The sequence below is a fragment of the Gallinula chloropus genome (genome assembly GCF_964237585.1).
Source record: "Gallinula chloropus genome assembly, chromosome: 7".
Classification (NCBI taxonomy): Eukaryota; Metazoa; Chordata; class Aves; order Gruiformes; family Rallidae; genus Gallinula; species Gallinula chloropus.
The window spans coordinates 4,695,320-4,717,674 of record NC_140092.1 but is presented as its reverse complement, the minus strand read 5'-3'; positions in this window follow the sequence as shown (position 1 = coordinate 4,717,674).

Below are 22,355 nucleotides of genomic sequence, written 5' to 3'. Positions count from 1 at the left end.
TGAAGTAGCAGCTTCTAAATTTCTCATGAAATGTTTCCTTTGTTTTTCTGATAGTTCAGATTGAAGGCATTTGGCAATAGACTCAACAGCTCAGAGTCGTGTTATAATCTGGACACAAGATGTAGCTTTTATTTCATTTTTTTCCCCCTGAAAGATGATGTACAGTTGGTATGAAATCTCACAGTGAATTAATTTGTGTAAAGTGCTTATTCTCAAGTTCAGTTGTGTAAAGTCTTTATTCTCTGGTCAGTCACTGTTTAGCTTGTTTTTAAAAGGGAAATCTTGGAATTAAGACCTTACCTGAAATATTCAGGCATCAGTCTTCTTCCTTTTAGCTGTCATTTGGCAAAGACTTTCTGAGTGTCGGTGGCAGGTGATAAAGAGGTTGTGCCTGAGACAAATGGGTAGAGCACAGTGATTTACTCTTTTAATTGCTGCCACAGAATCATTTTAAGCTGTTGTGTGTATTATAAATAGAAGGCATTCTGTATGCTTCATATGTGTAATGTGGTGAATGTAGGACTCTTACTAAACCTCTGATTAACTGAAGAATGTGTGATTTATCATTCACTAAAGAAAGATGTGGACTCATTTGAGCCTGCTGAACTGTCATTCTGCCATGCTTAAATATTCCTATTGTTAGTGAAAGAGGAAATAGTATGAACTATCACATGGACTGATGTTTTCTTCCTCTGCAGCTTTGTTTTGTGCAGCAAAACTAACTGCTTCCCATTTGGCTACTGATAAGTAACAAAGGACAAAGTTTTGATGTAATTAGAGTTTAAATGGACTGTAATAAATTATTTCCTTGTTGCTCTGATTTAATCTATATTACATGTTTTTGTAATTGGCTCTCTTCTAATGGTTTGTTGCCATGCTTTGAAATACTATGCAAAGCATATTCAGCCCTCTAGTCAACAGAACTGAATAAAATTTAAAAATATGCTCCGTATTTAAAATGTATGGGCTGTCTATTGTTCCTCAGAAAGCTGGAAAGGCTTTCTTTTTTCTGTGTATGTTTTGTGTATAAATATAGAGGAGGGAGTAACACAAATAGCATATGAAACACACAGCTTATGAAACCTGCTAAATGATCAATGTTTTTTATCCCACGGGATTAGTTCTCTTGGGTGAGCATTGCAAAAGTAATTTTGTCAGCATGAATTCTTATCTGTCATAAAGTCACTTATTCTGTTAGTCTGTGTTTTACTTAAGAAATGTGACTGTGGTCTGCATTACAAGTGTTTTCCCTCAAGCTCATTTCAAACAGATTTTAGTCCTGGGGATGGCTGATGCACGATCCCTCCAGTTTCACAGATCTGCTTTGATGGGTGACATAGAGGTAAGCCACAGAGCAAAAATTACCAAGACTTTGCTGAGATGGAACTTTAAAAGAATTATTCATTCTAGCAGCCTTGGGCTGGGGGGGGGGGGGGGGGGGGAGGGGGCGGGGGAACAGATGACAATTCTGTGAATAACCTATAAAATTAATCATTCACCTGGTTGCTCAGCTTGACTTGGCCTCAGCAATTTCCCAATGCATTTCTATCAGGATATTGAAAGAGTTACATACACAAAAAGAAAAAAAAAGGGGTGGGGGGCATTATTTCTGTGGCTTTTAAAGTCATAAAGGTTCTTCTAGGTTCTTTTTACTGTGTATCTGCTTGAAGATTGCCTCCTTCTACTTATCTTTAGTGATGGCTGCTTCTCCACCTGACCTTATTCACAGACTGTGGCTGGTTGGATGTAGGCTGTTGGCTCAATGTTGTTGCTCTTTGTGGTGGTGCTAGAAGATGTGCCTTCCTGGGAGAATGGTAGTGTTATGGCAACCACCCCTGGTGTGGCAGTACTTCTGCTGGCCAGGTAAAACTATTTGGCTCCCAAAATCTATTCCTAATCCTTGCTTATAGCACCAATGATACACAAATTATTCCAGCCATAACAGGGATGTAGCTGTTGGCACCCTATTGGTCTTCAACTGGTTGGCAATCCTTGGGGATTTGCCTCATGGCAGAACAATAGAAGTTATTGTGGATTTGCTATACACCCCAAGAAATAGGTTGTGGCTGTTAACCAGTGAGATGATCATAGTGTTTTAGTGCTGTACAGAAAAGTTCCCTGGCTGTTTTGAGCAGTAACAGAAGATCTTTGTTGTGAAATCACAAGAAACCTCTTTCTGGCACCCAAGAATCTTGTGCTACAACTGCTTTATATGCCAAATATGTCTCCCATGTGAACATATTATAAATCATCCGTGTTTTATTAGAAAAGCACTACCAAGCTCTGACAAAGGATACTCTCAGTAGGTTCAGTTGTTTGTTCCCGTCTTAAAAGAGGAATGTTGAAACCCGTTGTGTGTGCAGGAATTCTTGGCAAAACAAACCCCCAGGAATGCTGGAGACATAACTGTTTCTCTCTGCTAATAAACACTGCAGGCTCTTATTAAACTTGCCCAGCCAGCACCAGAAAATTGCCCCAAACTTTGTGCTACTTCCCAAAAAGGCAGAATAGATGCCCTTCTTGCTGATGGGATGGTACAGCACTTTCTCTTCGAGGTGCACATATCTATAGGAAGATGGGCTGTGCCCAGTTCTCATGGGAGCCAGGAGAAAGGCTGGTTTTGGAGTGACTTCCTTATCCCCTCAACAGTTCTTTACTGTAATGAAAATATTGGACTCCCACAACACTGGCATTAATTTGGAGAAACTCTCTCAAATAGCACCTAATTCTGAGCTGTTTGGAAGTTAAGTGTCTCATGGAAATAGATACTTAGCACCTAGGGAGTGCAGAAGGTTTGTCTTTGCCCTGACTTAGTCTGGGTTAATTTATATTGGTGTTCCTGTGCTCAGTGTCTGCATTTTTTTTTTTTAAAACAGCTTTTTTTTTTTTCCCTTCCATTAACCTGAACAGTTTATTCAGAAACTAGGTGTATTATACTACTGGTAGACACAGCTGTCAAAGGGATTGAAGTCAATGGAAGAGGTAGAAGCAATCTGCTCAATGTCATGGCAGCCTTTAATCAGTCAAGGAAAAATTTGGTTATATTTTGCCAGTATAGATCTAGGCTGATTCTGTTGTATCCAAACCATTTACACTGCATCCTTCAGCTCACTGGTGGTGCTGCAAATTTATGAGGGAGATGTGAAGAGAGAAGTCTCTACTGTAGGATTTGAGAGCGCCTTTGGTTTGGAAAGGACCAAAGATACTGAGCAGATGCTGAGATTAGGAAGTGGGTTTATATATTTATTTTTTTTTCCAGAGAATACTCCCACAGTGAATTCCAATGGAATTCTTCATAGTAAGAATGACTTTTGAGGGGCAGATACTGTGTGAATCCCAACACGCTCTCCTAAAAATCACTTCATCTTTTGGTGAGGCATGTGACTTTCCAGCTTTGATGCATTTAGTCAATATGTTGATTGAAAGAAGAATTCCAATGCAAAATGGAGGAAAAGCAAGGGGCTCTTGGTTTATAATATACAGTGGGTGCAATCAATTCTTGCTGGAGCACAAAAGCAGCCATTGCAAGGCCATCTTATTGGATTGCTACAACGGCATTTTTTTGTTTTTTAACTGGAATTTTCCAGACAGTAGTTAAACGTCTTTCAGCATAAGAGCAAAGCTTCTTTTTTAAAAAAAAAAATAGTTTTCATTTTGCATTAAAAATATATCACAATAATTCTGGGAAAAATTTTCCGGGAAAAAAATCCAGAAGGTGAATCCTGGTTTAGGATCCTGCATCAATATCACTTTCACAGACGTTTTCTTGTACTTGATTTTTTTTGGCCAAGAGAAAAAAGTTTAAGGAATTACATTTTCCAATGGAAAATTGTTTCCAGAGTATCTTGAGGAAGGTTTTACCTGAGTTAACAAACTATAATCAACAAATGCAGGTATCTAGCAGTTGAAGGCAAATCTTTAGGTTAAAATATACTGAATACAATCTTTTTTTCATTGCCAGTTCTGTGTGTAAATCATGTGTGAGTAGGAAGCCATAAACACAACTACATCAACATGTGAAAGTCAGAAATCTAAAATTGCCTTGGGAAAGCAGCAAAGCAGTATTTAAAAAAAAAAAAAAGGAAAAAGAAAGAAAGAAAACAAACACATACTTTTGCTTCTGAAAGTATGAATAAAACCCTCTTAGATTTGCTGGACTAAATCACTGCCCATGGCTGTATGCTCCATGGAGCAGGGTTTACATCAAAACCCTAAGAAGCATAGAGATGTCAAACTCCATTTTTCCAAAGGAAAAGGATGTTTTTATGGAGTGCTTAAATTTTCACAGCTTGTCACTCAAATGGTGCTATTTGGCAAGCTTGGCCTGCTTTTCCAATGCTAACGGAAGAGTGCCAGGTGGCAGCTAAGGATGGGAAAGAGCAAGAAGAAACTTAAAAAGACCACTAGAGAAGGTAACTAGAGAAGCCTGTGGCTGAAATTCTTCCATTGTGCACATTATTGTCCATAGCCCTTAAAACTCTGATAGTTGTTAGTAGGTGCAAGAAAAAACTCTTTCTAAAAAATATAACTAAATGAAGGGAAACATACATGCAATGCTTGCTCTAATTCACACTCAGTTTGAAGCTTGGCATGGAGTTTCTGAGGGAGAAGTGTGTACTTTACTGTCACATGTTTAAATTTTCTTTCTTAAAATGTTTTTACACATGGTATACACTCTCTTTGAAACTGGGAATCACACTGTTTTGAACTGATGAGATACCCACGACGTGTTTCTATAATTTCCTTAGCCTGCTTTTTAGTTTTCTATATGGCAACTTGAATAATATGTCCTGTACAAGAATCAAAAAGAAGGTATGAAGACGCTGCTACAAAGAGGAAAGAGACAACAAAACCAGTAGCCACCTTCCCCCAGCAGAATATCCTGCTGTCCCTGCTTGGCAGTATAACTTTTTGCTGATGAACCAAGGGATGCTCCTGGTAGCAAGTGAAAGGACTGTTACAAAATACCTCGTTTTAGAGCAAGGTAGTGGTTGTAGTATCCCAAGTCCAAGCTAGCTCTTTGGACAGTCTACCTACACACTTTCTCATGGTCATGGCAAATCAGCCTCCGGAGAAATTAAGCAAATAGTGTAGACTGTTTAAACAGCCTGTGAAATATATGCATGCAAATATCACCTATTGCTCTGAGAGTGCCCATAATGCCTCTCTTTTTCTTTTTCTAAAAAACCCTCAACTAAGAACATTTTATTGGCAAGAATGTTCATAGAGATAAAGTGTTTTGGCTACACCTGTGAATAGCCACTTGCTAAGAGTCATTCCAGAAATGTTTGCACAGACATCTTCAGTGCCCCTTGCATGTTCAGAAGCGTGTTATTCAGAGACAAAATACTTACACAAAAAATACTGGCTTTTCTCAATACATTGTGGAGAAACTGTAGGTTGAAATTTCCTTTCCTGAATTTTTTTGGGTTTTTTTTAAATACTTCAACAGTCTCATTGAAGAAATGACCTGACAACATTTAACTTAAAAATAAGTATAATATCTCCAAGATAGAGTTTAGGGTCCAAAGGTTGTTTAACATAATTATAGAAAAAGGCACAAAAAGAGCTGAAGACTGCATGTGGGTGCTGCATAAATACAGTTTTGGGGAATCAAGGACATAATTTAGCCATGGAAATGAGCAATAAGCGGATTACATATCAAGTGGAGTTGTAGTTCTTCTGTCTATGGATGTTTTCAGCTCCAGAAAGGATTTTTATCCCCTTGAAGATATTTATTTGCAGAGCACAAACTAGTGAGCTTGCTGAGGGAATCACTAGATGAAGTTTTATAGCTGGTATAATACAAGTGGACAGGCTAGATGATCTAATGGGCCATAGTCTTAAAATATATTAATGCAGAGGTCTGAACTTACTGAACACATATATTAAATAAATAGTTTTTAAAGAAACCTATGGGAATTAGGCACCTAAATCCCCATAAAATTAAATCTAATTCAGTGTATTTTCCAGTCACTTCTGTCCAACTTATCTGTCTCTTCTTGCTATAAATGCAGTATAAAAGTCTCCTGAGAAAAAATAGAATAACATTCTAAGTATTTTACCCCTTCTGAAAGTCAGTGAATTTCTTCATGGACTCATAACTAAATGCTTTTTAATAGAGGTTCAGCTGAGTGAAATCTGGGCATGTTTCCTAACACTCAATGTAAACATTTTTGGTATGTAATTATTGGAGCATCTTTTCTTCAGTTTTCAAGCTAATCAAATCCTGACACTATTTACAGAACAAACCATTACTGATTACCTTGTTTCTTTTCCTTCTTTATTTTTTTCTAGATACTTGACAATGCTATAAAATCAAAACTGCAAGTGGTGTACTTTCTTCTTTCTCTGCAGATAGATAATATTTCTGGGTCAATGCATGCAAAGGGAGGGATGGATTTTTTTCATGTCAGCTCCCCTGATGACCGGTGCCACCTGGACACCAGCTTTTGTCCATTCAGCCACCACTGGGTATGATTTAATGGAAGCAAGTGTGAGGTTAGAGAGTCCAGAGATTCCGTAGTAAACAGTTTAAATGCTGTGACTGAAGAGGCTTATCTACTGGGATTTTGACCAAGAGTTTCACTTCTGTATTAATACCTACTCTTGAAAGCTTTTGGCCCTCAACTCCTCAGGCCCTTAAAGATCTGCTTTAGCCTGTACCTAGGAACACCTGTTAGAGTATTTTGCTCATGTGAAAGCGCTGTCATCCTTATCTGTCTCTCCTGCTTCCAGAGCTCGACTCTGCAGATGTTCTCAGAGCACATCAGCTAACCTGGGCTCTGGGGGAAAGTAAACAACAGAAACCCAACGTGATAGGGCTTACCACCTTTCTAAAAGACATGAGGTAGGAGTGCTTTGCTGTGAAGTTTGGGCTGTAGAGTCGGGGCAATACTTTATCTACTGCTGAGCCTAAAGTGACCGAACAAACCCTGTGTGCTACAAACAACGTGGGCTTAGACACACACTGCAAGGTCTTATCCCCTTGTCACTGCAAGTTTTAGAAAATACTTTGCTCTTCAAAAGCCCAGCTGCTGAGCAGGCAACTGCTGCCTAGGAGGCAACACTTCAATTTCATCAGCTAGCTATTTTACCTCTATATTTAAGTGATGTTACAAGATTTAGGTACCACTTTCCTGAAACTTCTTGAGGAGTATGTCACAGCCTGTAAAGGGAAGTTTCCATGCCATTTCCCTCCAGACTTTAACAGTGGTTCCCCAATTAGAGACTGAACGGGTTTCTCAGCACTCTGCCTTTCACATCATCTTTACTTGCTCCTTTTGCTCTTTCTTGAGGGTTTTGCTTCCCAGCCACATAGCCAGGAGCATGTCTTTGAAGACTGTACACCTGCTCCAGGCTGTAACCAGCTGAGCTGAAGGGATTTTTCAAATGTATTTTCACCTCTATGGCCCAGGACAAATCCCTGGAGCATTATGGTGAGATAAATTACACAGGGGCTGTGTAAAATTAGCTGATGAGGTTTCAGTGAACAGATTTGTAGTAGAAAAAGCAGTATCAATGGTTCAATTGGTAGCACCGGTCCCTCTGTCACAAGTCTGATGTGACACTGAGAGCATTGTGCTGTTGGAGAGTTTTCTGTTTTGTTAAACAGACACCTGCATGGTGCTCATGCACAGGGGCTCAAACGCTTGCTGGAACATTTTTCAGACGTATTAGAGGGTGGTGTCCTTCCTAAATTTCACTGTGAATAATTTACCTTCTGCTAATATAAAGTGCCTTATGCTTTCTTTCAGATGTGATGTTTGCTATTTCTTCCCCTCTCCCCCCCTCTCCATGTTTCTGGACCATTGTTCTTTGATCAACATGTTGGAAGTTCTGTCTCAGTATATCTGTAAAGTTTTTTGTGAGGGCATTTTATTAATGTAAATTATAATTGCAACTAAATTCAATCATAAGTATATATATACCAAAGATAGACAATTAAAAATAAAGATCTGAGAGCCTCCATTCAGTTTCTCTCCTGATCTTATTAGGTCAGGCCTGAAACAAATTAAATGATTCATGAGTTCTTCCTGGCTTGATATCAGTATTTTTTCTGATACAAAAAGGTTAATGAGCTGGAAAGTGGTGATGAAAATATTCTAAATGCTAAGTCTGTTTCCAGCAGAAGTAACTTTAGCACTGGTAATTTCCCTTCAGAGCTGCTGCACTCTATGGTGTCAACAATTACTTAGGGACTGATTAATACACGGATTATCAACACAACAGGCTGTATTGTAATGCTCTTTCAAAGCTATTATTAGGATTTTCCAGAACATACATTTCCACCTACTTTACCTAAAAAAGACCTTTTGGGTGTTTCTGGTGTCGCAATTCTTTACAGCAGAGCTGAGACAAGTACAGGCACTTGAAGGATAACAATATAATTTGGCCAACTCGGAATGAAATAGTGGAGAAAACCTGTGGCAGTTGGCACAGCGCCTGTCCCAAGTGTGTGAACAGCACCTGAATCCAAGACAATTCCTGCTTCAGGAACAGTTCTCACAGGTGCTTTCTGGGTTTTTTTGCTAGACATACTGGTGGGCACTGAAATGCTTAGGCTGCAACTGCAGGCTGCTTCTCGTGGTCCTGAATTACCTTGCACTGCCTTGCTTCAGCTGCTAAGATAGTCATCTCCGTGTTTTCCCATGAATGTTCAATTTTTATAATATAGCTGCAGTTATAATATTGTAATACACAAATCTCTATTTTAACATCACCATCTCACGCTGTGAGTGTGCAGGAGAAGATAAGAAAATTACTGCTAGAAGAAATCTTGTGTTGTTTTTTTTTTTCCTTCTCAAATTGAATAAAAAAGATGAGACCATTTCAATGCTAAACAATGTCTTCAATCAGATGACACAATTTTGTGCATAATCAGATGAAAATCAGTAACGGATGACCAGGTGTAATGTTTGACTTTCATACTGTATTACTCTTGTATTACGGTTTCTTGAGCACTGAAGTGTGTAAGGCACCTCTGAAAACAAAAGGACAAACTTATAACGAGTGATTATGCCATTTACGACTTCCACTGGGTATAATGGTTGAAAATAACTATTATGAAACACCTTTGAAGATTGTACTGGAAGTGTGAGCATAAAGACACAAGATTAAAAACGCTCTAAATGTAGGTGACTGTTGCCTAGGCAATAGAAAGGGCTTTTTCCATCCTCCTTATATAGCTTTGCCCACAGAATCCGTTTCTTCTCACGAAAGTCCTGCCATGCCAGGATGAGAAAACAGCAGTGAAAACCAGACATTCTCTCAAGGCAGTTCACAAGTTTAGGTTTTAGAGGAGAAAAATTAGATATGGATCCAAAACCAGCTCGCTCAGACCCTGGCACACTGAGTGTGCACGTCTGGAGGGACCATGCTGCGAGGGGAAACAGCACCTGCATAAACCCTTATTATAGACTAGTGGTGTCTGAGCTGTTGTCAGGAAAGGACTAAAAGTCCTTGATCAACATGCTATTGCCATTACCTCCAAAGAAGCCACCAGACACAATTTCTCAACCTGAGCTGCATTTTCCTCTTACACTGGCATTTCTGAAGCATGCTTAAAATTAGCTCAGCACCTGCAATATTAGTAATAGCTCTGTGTCACTAGCTATTCTTCTGGTAGAAGAATCCTAGCCCATCCTCACAATTAGACCTGGATGTATATAAATATTCTTCTTAGTCCCCTGAGAAGACATTTATGCAGGACAGAAATGATCTGTGGGCTATTCCAGCTGCATTCCTCATCTGGATTCTTACAGGATCAGGAGCCCTAGGAACTTTCATGGAGCTCAGTTGCCTTTTAGCTTAAGTACAATTTTACAAAATTTGTCATTATCCTGCAGTAAGAAATATCCTGTCTTTCCCACAGCATTGTTTTACCTGAGTGCTCTGCTATTAATAGTTCATCAGTTACAAGGACCTTACACTAATTGCTGACAAAGGTCATGAGGCATGGGTGCAAAGTGTGAGGCACACAGTGATCTCAGTACTGCAAACATTTCAGGCAGGACTTGGGTCTGACAACAGTGATCATTAGCCATTTGGAGTCTTGCAGACACCTTCATTATTTAACACTTATTACTGCACTGATAACAAGTCTTTTGTTCGTTTGAAGATGTTAATAATTCATTCCACATGTTCTGACCCTTAAAGCATTCACCACCTTTGAGGATCAGTTTCAGTATTCAGCAATATGTGGGTTCACTGTGGAGTCACCTATTGAATATTTAGATCCAAAAGAAGCTTAGTTTGTCAACTTCTTTTTCATCAACTCTTACAAAAATTACCTGCCAGTGTCACCTGGCTCTCCTTTGGTAGATACAATCTATAAAATGACAGCAATTAGACATTACCCAGCACATTAAGTGAATTCTTCAGTTTTTGTATTGTAAGCAGTAATGCAGGTGGTATGTAGAAAATACATAATTCAGTCCTAACAGTTGTCATTGGATGTAAAGAAAAACAAGCAAGAAGAGGAGTTGTGTATGCCTTTATCAGAAGGCATAAAGGAATCACAGTGTAAAGTCAACTGCATCCATGTTCATACATATCCCACTTGTACAGTAGCTGCATAGAGAGAGATGTTATGATGCAGCCAACTTTCTGCTGACCTAGCAGAATGGAGTTTCTTTGCCATAATTGAATAATGAAACAAAATTTGCAGTAATTTTATTTTTGAAGTCAGTATCCAGCTCTCTCCAAATGTCTGCATTGTGGGATTAATAGATGAATAACACATGAAATTATGAAGTGTGTATCGATGTGTCTGTTAGTACCAAAATTTAAGAGTCTCAGAGGATGGAAATACAAAATGCTTTTTGATTGATTGAGAGACAGCTGTGAAGCAGAAAATATCTTAACCAATGACAAAATGAAGAGTCCAGTACTGAAAGTGGGTCTCAAGTGTCCAAACTGTTGCTGCTGTGAAATAGCATGACTGCTTTCTTTCTTTTACTAATGGCATTAGCAACAAGAATACATTGACCTTATAATCATGTATTGACTTTCCTTGTGTCAATATTTGGAAAGAAAAGAAAAACAGTAATCAAGGGCTCACTCCTGCAAGCTGCTAAGCACTCTGGGTCTGACCATGCAGAACACTGAAGCTTGTGGTTGTGTATCAGTTGTCCTCATGACTTTCATGGTAACAAAACAGGACTGTGATAGTCTTTCCAATTAAATGTGTGCTTCCCTCTTTTTCTGCATTATAGAAAATAGTTCTAGGAATCAAACCCTAAACACATAAATGGATTGGATTTATAAGCCTGTGTCCCTTTGACCTGTCAGTAATACTAATGAATTAATTTAAGTTTCAGTGTGACTGTTGGCAGTAGCTTCTTCGCCCCACATCCCAACCCCCTCTCCCATTATATATACTCACCATTAACAGAGGAAGTGTACGTTAATCAGGCAGTTGCCAGTTACTTAGGGTTGTGTACATCCTACATCAGTCCTGGAAACTCCAGTGCACATCTATTTTATTTGTTTTCATACTGCTAATCTCTATGATACTTAAAAAGTATAAATTATGTCCTTAGAGAGATTAGACTGTGACTGTTGATGCCTCAAGGGTTTGGCTTGAATAGACATGCTAAAAACCAAACACATACCAAACAATAAACAAATTATGCAAATTAATGAGCCACAATCCTTCTGGAGACTGTGGTCAATTTATATTTTGTTTGTCCTTGACTTTCAATACAAATTTCTAATTCTCAAATAACACAGCTTTTAAAAGAGGGGTCTGGTATAGTCCTGTTAATCATGGAGCATTGCCAGGTTCCCAGAGTGCAGGAGGGTTTCTTGAAATGCACGTTTCTTTTGATCAGTTGTACCACAGATTGCAGGTGCAGGGGAGTGTATGTGTTAGGAGGATGCCAAGCATTTGTGGTTAATCCTCCACACTCATAATTTGGGTCAGGCATCCTATTTAACTAGTGGAATATGTGATAGAAAACCAAACCTTGCCTACTCTATCATATGAACCCAAATTCTTTCTTCCACATGTTTTGATGCTGTGCTCCATAACTTTAGATAGAATTAGGAAATAGCATAATGGAATTTTCATGGGAATAATGGATGAAATATTTGTGTACTGCAGACAGTCTTTTGTGCAAACAATTAACAAACCTATGAAAAATTTGTCATATAATGGAGGTACTTTTTATTATCTCTAATAGTCCTTACTTAACATTTTGCAGGTATCCTCCTTAAACATAGAGAGGCTGAGATGCAGAGAAAACAGAATAAAAATTTCTAAGTCAGCACAAGCCTTTTAAACCTGAATGCATAAGAGAGACTTGATTAGAGGAGACTTGATAATACCTGCCTCGGTGATTTGTTCTGTGCTACTGTCAGCTCTGCCACGCTGTTGTAAAACGCAGGAGCCTTTCAAATATTTCCCATGGGAGCTCAAGCAGGATTTCAGGGCACCCCAGGAAGGGCTTCTTCAGCACAGGAGGTCCTTGTACACAAAACCAAAGCTCTCACATATGGCAGGGAACTCGGAAGGTTTTTTTCAATAAACATTTCAATCAAAAGCAGAAGTTATGGGATCTTAAAAAATTAAAATAAAGAAGGCTTACAGCCTCTGAAACTAAGTGGAGTGGTAAAGTAAAGGCAGTCTGGCTGTTCCACCTGAAAGAGACAATGCTGAATGCTCAAGTGCCTTTGTCAAAGTCCTCCCTGCGTTTCCTGGGTGTCTCTGGAGGAGCTCTCAAAGTCTCAGAGGAAAGTGTCAAAGTGGATGATGGCACTCTGAAGTACTATTGCCTGAGATTGGTTCTGTGACACTTTCCATATAAAATATTCTGTCTTTGCTGTGTCATATGGTAAAATAGCAGGGGGAAAATGTCCTTGCTCTAGGAAGGCATCTTCTCAAGAGAAGTGATTCAGTCAAGAGTTTAGCAGGGAAAAGAAAACTGTGGCATTAGCTCCTGCGGGTCTGTCAGTCTGCAGAGGACTGGAGAACTGAAAGGGGGAATTTAATGCCTGAAAATATGTGTTGTTTCTCTGCCCTCAGGATTTGATAAGGTAGTTGGAACAGCATCTCGTATTCACAGAAAAGTAAGCTAAACTAATATTTTACGAAGATATGATATAGCTTTCAACAGAACTGTAGCCAGATTATGGGTGCAGAGTGTGGACCCTGTAATGAAGAGCATATTTCTCAATCAGTATTTGTCACTACAGGTGATACAATGGAAAAAAAATCAGGTTTTATTTCCAAGACATATCCCATTCTTTCATGTAATATTTCCTCCCAAAGGAATAGTTAGCTAATCATGTGAATGTCATCTCTTGAAGTGTGAGTAATAAAGCCCCTAATGAGATACTTCATTGCAAAGCGTGGCTGCTACAACATGAAAGTTTTATGAGTGGTATAGCACTGGGCAGGCTGCCCACATGAAAAGTTACTGAAGGGGTAAGAGAGAGTTCTTTAACAGGCTGTTAACTTGTTCCTTAAGTGAATGAATCATAAAAGGGTGGAAACTTTGGCCCCAGCAGTTCACTTATTTTGATGACCATTACCAATACACTGGCTTAGCTGGGATTTAAGGTGTCTCCCAAGAAATAACAAAATCAATCAATCAAACAAACATACATTTTCAAAGTGTATTTTTATGCAGCAGTAAGATCTGTTCCTAAAGTCTTGCTTCACTAGACTTTAGCTTCTATTAGCTAACATACTGACTTAAGTGCTTTAGCAATCTGAAGAAAAGCCATTGGGCCTTGTGCATCTGTTAAGTTGGATGAGAAGTCTCTCATTGAGCAGGTTCATCAAAACCTAATTAACACATACTGTCATCACACTTTAAACTTAATTTAGAAACGACCAAAGAGTTCATAAGATTTTTCTGTAGAATATATCTCTTTCACATGTTTGTGCTTCAAAAGCTATTAGTGTTTCTACTAGAAAAGAGCAGACTAAATTTTCAGTCCTTAAATGTCTGTTTGTGGTGAAAATTGGGGGTCTTTCTCTGGGAGAAACAAAAATAGCAATGCAGGGCAAGAGTGGAGCAAAAAGGTCTGACAGCAGTGTGAACTTCTGCCTTAGACCTGGAGAGCATAAAAGAGTTCTGCAGTGACGTTTATTTAACCCCCTCCCCAGACAGGTACAGGGCTGTAAGTCTGTCAGCTTGTTCCTAATTGAATTCTTTCCTGTCTGGGCTTGGATGTAGCTGAACAAGGTCACCACCACAGGCGATACACCCTGTTCTCCACCAAGCTTTGGTAATGAACAGGCATTTCCACGTTGCTGTCAGCCCCTCTTCTCCCCTCTGCTCTGCTGCTCGGCATAACTCAGAGGGAGGGTTAGCTGGGAGCCCATGCTTTTATCTGTCATCTCTCACCTACTCCTCCACCTGCTGCAAACAGCAGCCTGAAATAATTTGGGAAGAAAACCCTTTTGTTTCCTGCATTGAAACCTGTTGCATCGTTCAGGCTGGTTGGTGCAGCCAGTCCTACAGCAGTGCCATTGTGCGCTGCGACGTTCACGTGATGGGCAAGGGTGGATCACAGTGTCTCACACCTTCCCTCAGGCACCTTCTTAAGAAAATAAATAATCTAACGGTACTTTTGTCTAGTATGTTGATACACCCCTCTCATACACATCACGCTAATGAGCTATCAGTTCCCACTGAATGAACAGTCTGCTATTACCTGTCTTTTAAAAATGGCATACGTGAATAAAATTATAGGAAAACCCCTTCTGTTTAAAGCAGAAATCAAGGGCTATTATTATTTAAAATGTTTTTCTTTGTCAAATTATAGTGCTAGATATTATGCCCAATTTATTTATTTTATTTTATGTAAACCTTTCTCTCCCCTGTGGTGGTGTTACACACATATCATAGAGGAAGACGACTGAATACACTGGGAAAATGTTTGTGAAAAACAGTGCAATAGCAAAACCTTCCTTCCTTCCTCTCACCTCTCCCCAGTTCTCTAAATATAGTCAGCTGCATGTCATGTTAAGAAGAAAGTTGAAAGACGGGAAGGGGAAAGAGAGAAGAAAATGAGAAGTATGCTCTCATATTAAAAAAAGCTAGGTGTATTTTCATGCCCTGTTATGTCAAGCCTACATCACAAAAAGCTATCCCTTGTTTGAGATGAACATGATCTCTACCCCAACACACAAGCAGGACCTGTAGCATAATAGGAGTGGCTACAAATCTGGGGCTGTGTGAATGTATTAGCTGATCCTCAGCAGCACGGTACAAGCAGTTGTGATATTCAAGGTTGGACATTACCTGCTTAAATTAGCAGTTTATCTGAACCTAAAAGGATGGAAACAGCTGCAGGGATAAAGAATGATGAATCACATGACACGGAGTAAATGTAGCTGTGATTAATGGGACATCACACAACAACAAAAAAAGAGAACCAACTGTGGAAAGAGATAACCACCACCACAAAGAGCAAATTATTGTCTAAGGTGATGCAATTAACTCCAAGCCTCCCCATGGCTTGGATGGCCAATTCCAGTGAGGCTTGCTATTGTGCCCACAATAATGACAAAGCTGTAGATTCTAAGTTTAAATACTGGGCTATTAAGGTTCATTTTTATCCATTGCAGGGAACTGATAGGGTGTCAAAGTTGAAGATACAGCAATTTGTAATAGTATAATTACAATATACTGTTGTGACTCATTCAACCAACATTCCCTGTGAGAGGACAATTGGAAGAAAAGCTTAAACGTGTTGCACCATGATTTATGGAGTCTGTTAAATGTTTAAATTTAAGACTCGCCCATTGATTATACTTTTTGTCACTGGGTGAAGACAAAGCAGCTCCCCAAAAGTTGTTTTGTTATAGTAAGTATGGTTAAAAGTTTGGGGTTTTTCTCTTTATCCTTATTAGTTATATCCTGGATGGACAAGTAGTATTTTTCTTGTTCTTTCCAAAGAACTCTTTTAGCCCTGGGAATCTTTCACTGGATTACCTGCTCAAAAATACATTGATTCATAGTATATCATCTTCATCTATTTAGCAAGACAAAAGCTTTATTCAGATCATTTGCTAGCAATTCCTGCTGCTTCCTTTCTCCAACTTAGAAATGAAGATTTATATGCACCTGAAGGGAATTTGCTGACAACTTAAAAAATTGAAGTATTTCTAAAACCTCAATACCTGAAAACTGGAAAGCAGAGCCAGAATTTTAATTTTCTCCACTGGCTATGACACTTCAATGGTTATTCTAAGCTGTCCTAAAGATAAATAAGTTAAATAAAGCACTTCCTATAATTTGCCATCCTTCTGTAGAAAGGAGAAGTTTAAAATTGTTTGTAATTTTACCATAAAATATATGTTGGACTGGATTCATGAGCAACTTGCATTAGATTCTGCTGTGCTAAGAGATTAACTTTGTGCTGGCAGCTGGGTCTATTGATGTCCGAGAAGGCAGAACGATCTCTGAACTGTGGATCAAAGCTGCCAGATTTTGAAAGATTTCTAGATCACATCTGTGACAGTCCAAACAGCTTAATGGTTGTGTACTTTCTGGACATACTGTTTTCTCCCTGTATTTTACTTCTGACTTGTTTTTCCTTTGTGTCTAATTAAGCATAAATATGTGTCTGCTGCGGTTCTTGCCGCGTCCTGCACGAAAGCCTCCGAAATATCTCTTGACCTCTGAAAACATAACAACTTTGATTAGTTTTGTTAAATTTCCTTGCTGAAAATTTTAATTTCTTCTGATTTCTTCTAAATGTTTTGCAGCAGAGTCTGAGATGCACTTGAGACAGGGTAAAAGATGATGCATAGGTATTTCTGCAGCCTTTGCTGAGGGAGATTTGAAATAATACTTTGGTCTACTAGTTACATACAGTTTTTGATGACAGTTTATTGTCTGCTCTCAAGGCTGGAAATTGGGAGCTTCTTGAGATGGATCTATCACAGTTCCATTTTTTTTATAAAATCTGTGGCACAACACAGCCCAATCTCTTATTTGACCTGTAGGTATTACAGGTGTATAAACAGAAAATAAAGAGTAATTGCTCTATGTAATCAAAAGAGTGAGCTGATGTAGCTTTTAAAACAATTCTTAAAGAAGGAAAGTTTTCATGCTTGACATTCATATAATTGTTCTGCACTGCATGACACATATACAGTAGTAGTATTTTGTTTAAACTGTAGTATATACAAGAAAACATTTTATTATTAAAATTAAGAAAAGCTGATAATTACTGCTGGTTTTAGAGCCAATACTGCATGATTTATTTATTTTTTATATCATGTTACGTATTACTCATTTCAGTGAAACAAACGTTGATAGAAATAAATGTGGGATTTTACTTGTGTAAAAGATGCCTTTTTCAGGCATATTCATGCGAGCCAGGATCAGAAATATCCCAATATCTGTTTTGCAGAAGGAGAAAACTTATAGCTCAATACTCACCCACAGTTTTAGAATTATTCATGTAAAAATTATGGCAGTATAAGAAATCATCACATAATATTTGAGCGAAGCTCTTACACTGAAAATTAAATGTGGAAATTCTGAAGCAAAATATTTCTGATTTGTACTTTATACATATTTTTGAACAAGGCTAAACTTGATATAAATGCCAAATTTGAAAATGTTCTTGGGCTGTATCTGTGAAACTGAGGTCATCTGTGGTGAGCTTGAGTTTGGTATCCAATTGAAGGGGAAGGAAGTGCTTACACAGGCCATTGTTTAGTTTTGCTTATAGCTGCAGGATTCTCATTAGGAGAAAAATCCATTACCAGTAAATAGTTTACTCTCACTGGTTCTTCACTTTAGTTTTCTGCATTATTAATAAGCAGTAGGTAATAAATGTGATTTATGAAGGACTAAAACGACGAGTCCGTAGCAAAATGGTGTGGGTAATATTATGGCAGGTAGCCATCAAGTTTAATGTATGGAACTGTTGAACGGATTCCTCCTTAAGCAAAAGAGAAATATGATTTCCCATTACAGGATTAACCTGGTACAGCTACTTAAAGGAATTAAAAGGACATATTGCTAGCTGGAAGCCCAGTGAAAACCCAGTAAGATCAATGATTCATCATGGAAAAAAATTAGGAATGCTTCTTTATTTTTCAAAAGATGGATTGGATGTTTTAATAAATTCCTGTGTTTCACACAGTATTTGCCTAACAGAAAGACAAATTGTAAGCAGGTCTATGTAGGAAGCAGGCAGGAGGGAGAAAAAAAAAAACCAATACAGATGCTGCTGTCCACATTAAAAGCTGAGAAGAGAATTGTTCCTGGAGCACAGTCTGTGCCCTGCTGAAGGCAGAGACAGAAATTCCATTTCCTTTAATGTGGCCAGTATTGCACCTCCTGCATTTGGAGTCATTCCTGGATAGTTGCTTCACATTCTTTGGGCATCCCTGACTAAGTACACTGAGCACACCACCAGTGTGCACCTTTGTTACAGAGTTTACAGGACTCTGGATGGTTATTTCCTACAGATTATGTTATCTGGGAAAGGTTGGAACCAGTGTGAAGTATAAGTTCCTCCCTTCCTCCTCAATTTATGGTTATTATTGCCATAAATGTCTTTTCAGACATCTTTAAAAATAGGTTCCAGACATCAGTCATTCTTCAAAGCTTTCCCAGCATTAAGTCCCCAAACTAAAACCCTGGCTCAGTGGTAATTACTGTTTAGCATCCATTCTATGTTTTGCAAGAAATACTGACAACCTGCTAAGAGCACTCTTAGTTTTCTCCTCTGGAGGAAATACACTGTGTAAATTCATCTCACAGAATGACCTCTGAACAAGCTCTGCCTTCATGACTGCAGTGGTACAAAGCTTCATGTTTGTAGCCAATCAAGTTAATAACAAGGTAGATAGGGAGGAATTTGCAGATCCCTTCCTCGTAGACAGAGCTGTTTGCTATCCTGGGATTCATTGAAGAGGTGGTAGTGATGTGTGTATCACCTATAGTCCTTGTAAAGCCAGCATCCTGAAATATTCCTTATGAACACGGTTCTGCAGACAGGGGTTTGTGGGAATGACATTCCAGAAACATTGTAGGAAAGGAAGAAAATGGCTTATGGACCACATCCATCTGTAGATGGTATTTTGTCATCCTAGGAATTCGAAAAGGAGCCTAAATTCTTGAAAGGGACCCTAATCTCCCATTCATCAGCATATGTGACTGACATGTGCTTTCTAAGTAGTTAGATGTGGAGATCTCACTGGTGAAGCACATCCTGTTCCTCAAAGATAGTGTAAGTTGTGGCCAGAGCGATTACGCAGAAGGTCACGCTGTGGGTCTGGGACAGCTGTACTAGAGATAGGATGTAACAGCAGCACATTTGTCACCTAACTTAATCCCCAAGCAATTTTTCTCTAACTGAAACTGTTTGGCTGCTTATCTAGTAATTTCCCAGAGTAGTAGAACCTAATTAAAACTTTTTTTTTAACATTAGGAAGACAATACAAGTAGAACTTTGCATAGGTTTTTTTTTCTTCTTTTTTTTTTATTAGAGCTAGTAAAGAAACATTAAAAAAAATCACACAGTAGTTATCTTCAGATGAAAGACACAACTCACTTAGATATTGTTTGTGTCTCAGAGAAAGCGTTCTCTTTTTTTTCACCCCAAAAAGAATACCAACCCTTTTAATCTCATTTAATCTAAAACAATTCAAAGCCTTCCCAGTTCTAACACTGCTGTCACCTATAGTCTTACATATGACTCATTATCTTTTGTACTACAAATATTTCTGCTTAAAAGATGTAGAAGGTGGTTTGGGTTTTTTTTCCAAATAGGCAGTAATGTCGGGTGCTTCTCACAAAGCATGCCAAGCTTGTATGTCATTGTCTAATGAATGGTGTTTTTAGTCCTTAATTGTGTATTTATAGTTTAGTTTATGGTTAAACAGGAAGAAAATAATTTAAAAGTACTTATGGGAATTACAATAGCTTTCCTCAGAGATCAAAAGTTGCCAAGATTAATGTCTTTTAAGAATAGGATTGCTGGAAAAAAGACCTACCAGATCAAGGTTTAGTCTATATATATATCAAGTTGTTCTTGGTTTCATTATTACTGAATAAGCTATTGCCATCCTTGTTGTATGACCAGTCTTATCCAGGATGAAAAGTGATTTGTTCCTGTTTATTTTAAACCATTTTGGAAATTCATTGCAGTTGCTCTGAAATATGAACACGAACAACAAAGTTATTGAGCTATCATTATTCAGATTAATTCAGAGTGTTATATTAAATTATCTTTCAAATACAGAAAACACATTGACTGAAGCTTCCCCTTTTTTCCACAAGTGCACTGAGTATCAACAGCTATCTCCTTCTACTTTTGTCAGAGAATGATTACAGACATGAGTACTAGAATAACTAGGGATTTAACGCCTTAGAAAGCCCGTGGTATTGTGCCACTAATAAACAGAGATATCCTCAGTGCTACAGCCTGTCCTTTTTTCAGTGCCTTGTTTTCTGGTAGGTCTGTGCTGGCTGCAGTGACCCTTAGGTCTTTTTCAAGTTTATTGCGTTTGGTTTAGAGCCTAGCAACATGAAAGGATATTTCATTTTTTTATTCAGTTTGTGGTTCTCCATCCCTAATTTAATTTATGTATAGAACTGTCCAATTAGGATCAGAGGTACACATTTCATAAGTATAGCAATATGGTTATTGGATTTAAGAAGCATGGAATGAAAGGTACATAACCCGTGGCATTCACTTTTTTCCAATGTTGTTTCATAACATATTGCAGGAAAATAGGAAATAAATTGAATGAAAAATCAAAATAAAAACAAAGACCTTCAGCTTCCACTCTGTTGTACTGGCTTTAGAAATCACAGCAGAGCTGGCATTCCTTCATCCATGTGCCTTTTGCATGACTTGCCTTGTGCCTTAGCACATTATGCGCTTTAGGAGCCCCATTTAAAATTGATTTATCTCTTTGTGTTCAGTTTTCCACATGTTCTCCTGCAGCCAGAGTTTCTAAGTCTCTAACTGAAGGATGGTAAAGTTCTAATTTGAAGTGGGGTAACACAACACAGGGTTTCAGTTCAAAGCCACCGTGTCGGGTGAAAATCACTTCTCTGCACTCTTGCTTTCAAAAAATGCTTTTGGTGGTTCTAGAAGGCTGTCCCACAGCAGGGGGGAGGAGAGCTATCAGTGAGAGCCAAGCAAAGCTAGCAGCACTTTCACCCTTCTGAAACTGCTGGCTGTTTGTGGTATGTGTAAGAGATGGGTTTGAGATTTTCTCTACTGACTGTATTCTAGAACCTTTTAGAATTTAGACTTTTGATTTGATGGAAAAGAAAAATTTTCTTTTAATAAGCTAATTACTAGCTCAGTTCTGGTTCCCACAAATATTAATTCTTAGTGGTGAATGCCCTTAGTAGGCTGCACACAGGTAGTTTACCAAGCTGCAGCTGCTCAAGACCTTCTTTAGGATTTAAAGGTACCCAGCGACAAGTGCAAACTGTTTGTGTGTTATCTCCACTTGTATTTTACTTCAAGTTAATCACCCTGATATATAAACAAACATTTCTGCAGCAATAACCAAAGCTCAGAGGATGTAATTTTTATGCCCAAGTATTTTGTCCTCACTCAGGTTTTTCAACAGAATAGTGACTGCATCTCAATTATGTGCAGCGTGTTTAGCAGGTCAGCTGTGTGCTGGAGCTGGGGAGTTAAGGACCACTACCTGATAAAGTTTCTAGGACTGGCTTGGTAGGTGCTATTGGTTAAGTTATTTATTTATCTATTTATTTTTAAAACATGTTTTAGATGCTTTATCTTTCTGCTGTGCCTAACAATAGTGTCTTCTGTTGTACTGTGTTTTCACAGCAGCTCTTAAGTAGCACTATAAATAAAGAAGGCTATTTTGCTTTTTAGGGGATGCACAGACTTTGAAGCTTAAGTTCAAAGCCTCTGTACAGAGGTGTAAAACCACTCTCTATGCATTGCTTTCCCTCCCTCTTCTGAAAAGGTAGTTCCAGCAACAGGATAAAGAGCCACTCAAAAGTTGAGGCACATATTTTCTTCACCAGCAATACGTACTAAAATGGATTTAACCTACCTCCTGATTAAGTGGTTTTATGAACAACCAGCAGAGCCTTACAATTAAGCACAATCAACAGCAGAGAGCTTGTAGTTCAGCCAAACATTATGGTACTTGAGGTAAGCATATCATAAATAGTTTCAGCAATCAGTGGTAAAACAAGTTACCATCCAAGTCCTAGAAAAACAAAGCAGAATAACGGAAGGGGAGTAGGGAATAATTTATCAGAAGCTTTAAAGAAGGAGGTGGAACCTTGCTTTTCATCCTGATATTGTTTTCATTAATTACCTCCACTGGCATACTTTAGAAATAGTCAGAGTTGTGTCAGGGTGTTTCCACCTTTACC